The sequence below is a fragment of the Dendrobium catenatum genome, unplaced genomic scaffold (assembly GCF_001605985.2).
Source record: "Dendrobium catenatum unplaced genomic scaffold, ASM160598v2 fragScaff_scaffold_658, whole genome shotgun sequence".
Lineage (NCBI taxonomy): Eukaryota > Viridiplantae > Streptophyta > Magnoliopsida > Asparagales > Orchidaceae > Dendrobium > Dendrobium catenatum.
In genome coordinates, this window is record NW_021319120.1 from 752,795 (window position 1) to 760,628 (window position 7,834).

General features: G+C 37.2%; 1 pseudogene; it reads left to right on the forward strand.

Moving 5' to 3' along the window:
* Positions 1–2,530: 2,530 nt before the first annotated feature.
* LOC110100657 overlaps positions 2,531–7,834 on the forward strand; it is a 12,145-nt pseudogene continuing 6,841 nt past the window's right edge.

Genomic DNA, 7,834 nt, shown 5'->3' on the forward strand with positions numbered 1-7,834 from the left:
TCTCTCTCTCTCTCTCTCTCTCTCTCTCTCTCTCTCTCTATCGGCTTACATGAGAGGCTGACACAGGCAAGGGATTCAATGGGAGAAGAGAGGAATATATATTTTTTACAACATATACATATTATATATTATAATATATATACATATATAGAGATAGAGAGGGAGGTTAATCACCTCGGTTAAGAGGAGTGAAATGAGATTTGGGCTTATTGATTAAATTGGATCGGACGAGTGAGGCTTGCGTGAGTTAGAGATAGGGCATGGGTAAGAAGAGTTCTCCCTCTCTCTCTCTCTCTCTCTCTGGGCCGACGGAGCTGGATGGAGTCGGGATAGTGAGGTGAGGTGGACGTTGGCTCTAGGCTGGAGTTCCGGCTTCGGTAAGGCAAGGTCGGGTGGAGGTTAGGTAGGGTGGAGGTTACGTAGGGGGAAATTCTCCCTCGATCTCTCTCTCTCTCTCTCTCTCTCTCTCTATCGGCTTACATGAGAGGCCGACACAGGCAAGGGATTCAATGGGAGAAGAGAGGAAGAGGTCTTCACGTGAGGCTTTGGGAAGGAAGGAGATCTAAACAATTTTTTTTATTTCCTTTTTTATCATGGGATGGGCTGGATGCGATAGTTCAGCTCCGTTGCAGGCTGCAACACTATACCTGAGGCGGGATCTCAGTAGAAAATCGAGATGGGCTTCAGCAGGCTTTTAGGTAAGGTAATGATTTAAACAAATTTTTTTATTTCCTTTTTTTATCCTATTGTGTTGGTTAACACTTCAGTTTATCAACTTTCACCATCTTCGTCAGCATGCCTGAAGGATTCTCAGTCGTGTGTATCTTCTCTAAAGATAACAGACCATCTTCAAGAAATGACTTGATGAAATGATATCGAAGCTAGATGTGCTTCGTCTTAGCATGGAATGCAGCATTGCTGGCTAAATTTATAGCACTCATGTTGCCACTATGTAGCTTTCATTTATTTTCCCCTTGCCAAGTTATATCAAGAACTTTGCAACTGAATCATCTCCTTGCTAGCTTTAGTGATAGCAATGTACTCAGCTTTATTAGTTGAGTGTGCAACAATCTTCTATAACTTGAAACCCAACTTATTGTAGTCTTTCCCAAAGCGAAGATATAACTTGTTGCGCTTCTCCTACCATCAAGATTTCCAAGAAAATCAGAATCTACATAACATTGTAGATCAATCCCTGCACCACTAAAGCAAAGAGCTTTTGTCAACTGATCCTCTCAAGTATCTGAGAATCCACTTAACTGCCGCCCAATAAAGTTTGTCTGGGTTACTCATAAATCTACTGACAACTCCCACAGCATATGCTATATCAGAGCTTGTGCAGATCATAACATACATCAAACTTCCAACTACTTAAGCATATGGAGTCTTCTTCATTTATTATTCCTTTGCTTCAGATTTAGGCGATTATTCTTTGGATAACTGAAAGTGGCTATCCAAGGGAGTGCAAATTGGTTTTGCCTCATTCATGATGAAATTTTTAAGCATCTGTTTAACATGCTCTGCTTGAGACAACTTCAGTATACCTGTACTTCTATCTCTACTGATTCTCATACCAAAAATTTTCTTTGCTAGACCTAGATCTTTCATTTCAAACTCCTTTGATAATTGTTCTTTCAGACATCTTATCTTCTACATATCTAAACCTACAACCAGTATGTCATCAACACACAATAGCATAATAATATAATAGTTATCAAAAAATTTAAAAAAATAATATTGATCTGCCTGACACCTTATGTACTCATTATCTGACATAAACCTATCAAATCTCCTGTAACACTATATTGGTGCCTGCTTCAGTCTATATCTAAAATTGACCAATATGAGGCTCGCCACAACCCAATTCTAGTGAAAAATGCCCTTAAGCCTCTAGCTTTATATGAGATTTGCGCCTCAGCTTGGCTGAGGCCCGCCTAGAGGCACGCCTCGCCTCTCTAGCGTGAGGCTTACGCCTCACCCCATTTGTATAATTTTTTATTAAAACTAACATAAATCACTCCTTCGTGCACATTCGAGTGCAACTTCTCAATTGCCTCTACTTCCAACACGCGGCTTTCACCATAACCAACGCCATCGTAGCTGTCATTGACAATACCTTGAAAGATGCATGCCACCACAATAAAAATTTTGGAGCATTAATCTCATATTTATGTTGATGCAAATATTTCTAGAAGATGAACATGATTGAAATAAATTAAAAAGAAGCATATTGGGAGGAATTCGACTCTACCGAATGAGGCAGGGGATAGACCAATTTGTTATGATGACAACTCAGATAAAGACCATCTCAGTGTTGATAGTGCAGATGATTCCTAAATTGTTGTTAACTATTTTAGCTTTTATTAAAAATTAAATGTAAATTAGTAGAGAATTGAGAAAGAAGAAATTTGGAGTTGAACTTAAAGTTATATAATACTTTTATGTAATTTTTATATTTAATATTTTATTCTTAAAATATTTGGATTTTAATTCTATTTCAATCAATCTATCACTTGTCACTTTATTTCTTATGCAATTTATTATTTCATATGAATGTCAATTTGTTAATTCATAATTCAATAGGAAGTTAATATATCATAATTTCACATATTCTATAGGTATCATATAAAAATTTACTTTTGACATTTATTATTGTTTTACGCAATCTTTTTATTTTGAGGCTTGCGCCTCAAAATGCCTTGAGGCTTATGACTCGCCTAATGAACAAAGAACGCCTTAATACCCAATTACACAATTTTAAACATTGGTCTATATAAACTCCTCTTGAGCCTACATACCATCTCTTTATTGCCTGTGATCATATATCCTTGAGGTTACACCATGTATAACTCTTCATCAATATCACCATGAAGAAATACTGTCTTTACATCCATCTACTCTAAATGTAAATCCTCCACTGCTACCATGCTCAGTAAAACTCTGATTGTAGTCATCTTCATTACTGGAGAAAAATTTTCAATGAAATTTACTCCTTCCTTCTACCAAAAACCTTTAATTATAAGTTTGGCCTTATAGTGCTTGCTACCATCTTATTCTTCTTTCAGCCTATAAGCCCATTTATTCTACAGTGCTCTCTTGCCATCTGGCAACTCTGTCAACTCCCAAGTCCGATTCAACTCAAGTGAACATATCTCATCATCCATGGTTTGCTCTTACTTATTTGAATCATCAACTTTAATGGCTTCATCATAGCACTCTGGTTCACCACTATATGTTAGTAATAGATAGTACAAGGAAGGAGAATACATTTGTCCTAGCCTTAAGATTTTGCTTGATCTCCTAAGATACATTTGTACTACAAGTCCGATTCAACTCGTCTGTCAAGCTCGAGTTTGAGCTCACTTTCTAACTAATGAGCCAAGCTCGATAAGATCTAAACTCAACTCGTCTCAACTCGTTTACACCCCTAGTTCTATTCTTGCACTCTGCAACACCATTCTTCTGTTGTGTTCTTGGAACAGTGAACTCATGTCTGATCCCATTCAAAGCACAATACTCGAACTCCTTATCACGATACTCGCCACCATTATCTGATCTGAGTTATCTTATCTAAGATACTTCATCTTTTTAGACTTGTCTCAAGCTTAATCATGGCCTTCCACTTCTTGAAAACATCAAATACACCTGACTTGTGTTTTATGAAGTACACACATAGCTTTGTACTGCGATCATCAATAAATGTGACAAAATACAAAGATCCTTCTATAGAAGTAACTGGAGCAGGACCTCATACATCAGTATGTACTAACTCCAACTTCTTTGATTTGACCTTTGAACTAGTATTTAAAAAATGCATCCTATGTTGCTTTGCATATACATAGTCTTCACAAAAATCTAAATCTATAAGTTTTAAATCATGAAGCTTTCCTTTAGTAAGAAGTGAATGCATACCTTTCTTACTCATATGGCCAAGTCATTGTGCCAAAGACCTCCATCAACAATTGAATCTGATAATCCAATAGAATCTTCTCTTCTATTAATAATATATAGGGTGCCTTCAATACTTCCACGAGCTATAATCATAGCCCCTTTTGTCACCTCCACGTTTCTCTTGTGAATGATGCCACATAGCCTGAGTTTGCAAGCTAACTCATAGAAACTAAACTCCTCTTCAGACAAGGAATGTGAATAACATTCTTAAGTCCCCAAATGGACCCATCCAACATTCTAATATCAACATCTCCCTGTCCAACAATATTGCAAGGCTTGTTGTCCCCGAGATACACTTTACCCAAATCACCTTGAGCATAGTTCTTGAATGCATCCTTGTTAGAACATATATGAAAAGAAGCACCTAAATCTATCACCTAAGATTCAGAATTGCCTAGAGATAAAATCGGAGAATTTGACTGACATTTTTCTGCAGATATATTTGCAGAATAATTTTTATCTTGACCTCCACTACTACCCTTCTTTGGGACTGCATGGTCCTTCTTCAAGTGACCTTTCTTCCCACAACTCCAGCATATAACTTTCCCTATACTAAAAGCAGACTTTCTTCTCTAGGATTTATATCTCCCTCTATTTGGATTTCTCTCTAAACTCATTCCTCTTGATTCAACACTTAGAGCAGAATTTGAAGATTCATTGTTCGCTCTCCTACCACAATATCCTCAAAGTTCATCTTTGATCTTCCCGAATAGTTACTCACCGTAGTAACAAGCCCGTTCTAGCTTTCTGTCAATGAAGATAGCAACAGCAATGCCCTCACCTCATCATCAAAATTGATGCCAACTACATACAATTGACTCATCACAGTATTAAGATTATTCATGTGTTCCGCCATTGAAGTGATATCCAACATCTTCATATTGAATAACTTTTTCATCAAGAATACTTTGCTTGAAGCCGATGGATTCTCATACATCTTAGTCAATGCGGCCATGAGATCGACTATAGTCTTCTCATTTATAATGTTGAATGCAACATATGAGGAAAGTGAAAGTCATATCACATCTAGTGCTGTCCGGTTAAGAACCTCTCATTCCTCCAAGTCATAGAATTTGGCTTCTTGGTGACTCCTCCCAATGGTAAATTCAACTTCTTCTGATACAGCAAATCTTCAATTTGCATCCTCCATAATGCAAAGTTCGAAACCATTGAACTTTTCTATCTTGTACGTTGCTTCGTCTGCCATTACTCCCACTCAATCTGAAGAACCTCGCTTTGATACCAATTGTTCGGGATGATGAGGAGTAAACACCATAATGATGAAACAAGCAACAAAGTAAATACAGTAAAAAAGTAAAGAATACCAGGATTTAACATGAAAAAACCCAAAATATAAAAAAAAATCATGGAGCAACACCACAACAAGAAATCCATCATGAAAATTTGGAGTAATAAGTACAAATATCTCCTATCTCACTCTCTCCTTCTCTTCTCACATGCAACATTCTCAATGTCTAACTACTATAAAAAATATAAGAGAAAGCTAAGTAAAATAACCCCAAGGGAAGCAACCCTTCAGAAAAATGAGAAAGAAAACCGTCCAATCCGTCTCGCAGCGCTGCGGCGCTCAAACCTCTGTCTTGATCAACTGCGGCGTCATATATATACTGCCACGGAGTTTTGATCTCTCTCATTCAGCATTAGGGCACTCGGAAACACAACATTGGCATGCTCAGGTTCACAACGTCGGGGCATTGTATGGATAAGTTTTTTGGGTGCAAAGTACCTGAACCTAAGCAGGGGGTAAACCCCCCGCACCCCCCAGCAAGCTTTGAGGTTTGAGACAACAGAATAATCATATTGATCAACACAATTGAATTCCCCACATAACAATCCATTTTAGAGATATAAGAAAAGGAGTTCAATTAAGTAGCATTATAGAGTTTATTTATATGTGGAGCTATATGTAGATAGAGCTAGTGTACGTGGACCTGTGCGATACACGAGGCTATAGTAATAACAAGACAGTAAATTCTACTTACTCTCAATTTTTATTTTTATTTTTGGTAAAAGCAATAAATGCTCATCCTTAATTCATTTGTCATTTTTATAACTTGTCTTTCAAGCATCAAGTGAATCGAGGAATTAAGTACATACTCCTGCATGAATATCTAAGTAATTTGCATGTACTTTATATGTTTCTATCAAGAGATTTAGCATAGGGGAACTCGCTCGAGGGGAATATGACCTTGTAGTAGGCTGGTTGGTGTCAGCACTTAGATTAATGACCACTCTCTTGTGAAAGGATTATAGCATGTAGATATGTCTCAAGAGGATGAACTAAGGCATGATATTACTCGATATCTCTAATCAAATAACTTGTCCAACCACTTCGAGCCCTTGAGTTTACTAACCTCAATAGGAATCGCTCATCCACAACAACTATTAGCAGTCAAGGCCAGCTAACTACCGTTGGCATCTCCAATCTAACTATAGGAAGCACACACCTCAAAAGCCCTTATCCATAAATTTTAAGGTAGAATCAATTCTCGGTTCACTATTATGTCCACCAAAGGGAACTTGTCTCTCATGCTCAGGGTTCCAAATAACGCCTCTATAGACTTGTCCCCACATCCAAAGGATTATTTTTCTTAAACTCACCCCATACACTAGATCCCAAAGACTCACCCAATATACTTACCCTCAAAAACTCATTCAAGGTATGTACCCTCGAGGTAGGGATCCACTTGGATTTCAAATAGCTAAGCCATGCTTCCATGTTAACTATGTCATATATTATATTTTTCTATCTCTTTTAAGTTTATCTTTTTTATAGCCCTCTAAGCCTTATAAACAAAAAGGTAAATAGGCATTTTTAAGATCTTTACTCCATATTAGTTATTGTGGATAGCATTTATAGACTCTCTAACTCTCTATAGTGACTCAAACCTAACCTAATCTCCTAGCTCTAATCTAGTGGCAATAACTAGTAAGGTCGAGTGTTATCCACGAACAAATTCAGATCCAACACTTACCGCTTGACTTAGTTGTCATCCAAGATGGATATACAAGACATAATAGCCCATCTCGAGGGAGAGTATTAAAACATGGATACCTTCTATCACCGTTTTCTTCAAACATACAAGACGATTATTTCTCTGTTTCAGTACTATAGCTCTATTTTTCCTCTTTTACATTTTTATATAAGTAAATTGTTTTACCGCTGCAATTTAAGGAAAATCAATAATAAAAATTTCTTTTCGCTTTCTCTTCTTCCTCAGTACATCCGCCTGATACAGATAGTTTGCATTTTTTTAATACAAAAGGAGCCCATACTCCCCAATTAGGTCGGTCAACTCAAAATGTTTAAGAAATATTGTGTAGATCTAATAATTAAAAAATTCATATTTGACAAAATTTAGTTAGAATCCAAAACTTTCTTTCAACTTTCAAAGTCAGATAGAAAAAAAGGAATAAACCCGGCTATAAAAGCCAAATGTAGCTTGGTCTCATCAATCAAATTACCCGCTAGATGACCGAGAGGCCTCCTGCCGGCGCCATGTCCAGAGTCGGCCTTCAACGGTACTTCGTAGCTATCTCCTTTCTGCTCTCTCTGCTCTCATCGCCAACTCAAGCAGCCAATATCTTCCTCGACTGGCACATATCCTTCGATCGCACTATTAAGCCCGTCGGCAAAGATCAGCCGGTAAGATCCAAATTCAGCGTTAAGGATTTCATTTGGTATTCTCACTCATGACGAATCTTCCTCTTTAATCTTTATAAATAAAAACATATATATATATATTTTAAAATAAAATTATTATGTTTGAACCCTTTTTAAGGTATTTTATATATATATGGTGTGAATTAAAGGAACAATTATTACGTCCTCCGACCGGACGTAGAGGAACGTCCGGTCGGA